Source organism: Euprymna scolopes, chromosome 43 (assembly GCF_053919585.1).
Source record: "Euprymna scolopes isolate OS-2025 chromosome 43, ASM5391958v1, whole genome shotgun sequence".
In the NCBI taxonomy this organism is placed as follows: Eukaryota; Metazoa; Mollusca; class Cephalopoda; order Sepiida; family Sepiolidae; genus Euprymna; species Euprymna scolopes.
Window position 1 is genome coordinate 2918126 of NC_136524.1, and position 2199 is coordinate 2920324.

A 2199-nucleotide genomic window follows, 5' to 3' on the forward strand; every position below is an offset into this window, starting at 1 on the left:
CGGAAAATTAAAAAAAAATATTATGTTTAGCCAGCATTTAAAACCAGGCCCTATACCTAAGCCGCCGTTAGAATCGCCCGTACCTAACGTACTAGGAATCATGTAGGCGTTAGAGACAGAAACATTTGCAAAAACTATAAACGACTGAATGCGTCAAAAAATAATTACCCGTTCCAATTGATCTGTGCTTAAAATGTCAGAATATTTAGCGAAACTCACTAGCAAATCACAGCTTGATTGCTCTGTAGTTACCCAACGAAATTAATTAATGATATTTTTTTTTCAAGAAGAGGCCATTGTCGGTAAATAGGTTTAATAAATGTCTATCGTGCTATTAAGCAAACAACGAACCATGTGACTGTACGTCAATTATATATAATACTAGCATGGGTGCCCAGCGTTGCTCGGGTGTTTGGAGGTGTATGCTGTGCAAAAAAAGCGAAAAAACAAAAAGAAAATGGTTAATTTTTTAAAACTTTGACCCCTATTATGACCCCTTAAAATTTATAGTTCCGGGCTCAAATCACTTTATTAAGTTAGATCCAGGTTCAAGGAACCTATATCTAAAATTTCAAGTGTCTAGACCCAAAATTGTCGGAGGAGTTTGGTAGAGTTCTTAAAGGTCAACTCGTTGAAATTTGACCCCTTAACAGCCAAATTTCTGGCTGACACCCGTCACATCGATTTTCCCAAATCTCAGTACCCGGTATTTAAAATTTCGAGTCTATAGACTAAAAATTGACAGAGTTATTGCGTAGGGAAATGTACACAGACAGACAGACACACAGACAGACAGACACGTTCACTTTTATAGATATATAGATAGATATAAAAGTGAACGTGTCTGTGTGTGTGTGTGTGTGTACATTTCCCTACGCAATAACTCTGTCAATTGTTAGTCTACAGACTCGAAATTTTATATACAGGGTACTGAGATTTGGGAAAATCGATGTGATCGGTTTTTGGCCAGAAATTTGGCGATTAAGGGGTAAAAGTTCAACGATTTGACCTTTGAGAACTCTACCAAACTCCTCCGACAATTTTGGGTCTACGAACTTGAAATTTTAGATATAGGTTCCTTGGATATGGATCTAACTTAATAACTTGATTTGAGCCCAGAAGAATAAATGTTAAGGGGTCATAATAGGGGTCAAATTTTAAAAATATATTGACCTCTGCGTTCTCTTCCAAATTACTCAGACAATTTCTGGTCTAAATATTTGAAATTTTATATAAAGGGTATTCAGAGATAGGGCAAGCTTTTTCATCAGTTTGGGTCGAAACTTCTAGTTACCAATATATAAATGTATGTATGTATGTCTGTTTGCATGTCTGCCTTAAACTTTCGATAGAGGCGACGGATTTTACCAAGATCAGTATCGTTTTAAAGTTCGACCTTTCATACGAAAAATATCGAAAAATTGACTAAAAACATTAATATCTTCCCCTTCAACTAGGCACTTTTCTACAGGGTGGAGGGTCACTTTTTTCGCCGATATTTTTTAAAGTTATCCTCTCCTTTAGATTGTCTAGCCTTAATTTAAAAAAAAATGTCGCTTCCGGTTTGGCGGTGGTCGTAACAGCATAAACGTTAGGTTTTACCCCGTTCTTTTTCTCCTTTGCGGTACGGGTTCGAGCCTGCCTTCCTACTACCACTTTTTTTTTTTTTGCTCAACATACACATCCAAACACCCGGGCAACGCCGGGCTGAAATGCTAGTTATATATAAAGGCGTATGGACACCTATTTATAACCCAGGCTGAATATCTTTTCTATATTTAAGAACTGATATATATATGCATGTATATTTGTAGTCATCGACATGCAGTTCTGTTTCGTTGTATCACAACTCATCGGTGCAGCTAGGCTAACACCTCACCCAAACCGAGGATTTAACCTGGAACAATCGCGTTGACAGACAGCTGTTCTACCCATCGACCCCCGGGAGCTGTGCCCGCAAATGACCTCGACAAATAACTATTTTAAACAAACATTTGTCCACCGCTTTTATAGTGCCCAAACCGCTTGTTTGTAAACGAACAAACATTATTACAATAGAAAAATGCGAACATGAAAAGTAATATGGTTAAGCTTAAACATGGAAAAGTAAAGGACTAATTGTTAAAACTGGAAAAGAAAAGGACAAGATATTTTAGTAATAAATATAATAAATTTATAACTTAAAATTTTGCAGCATTA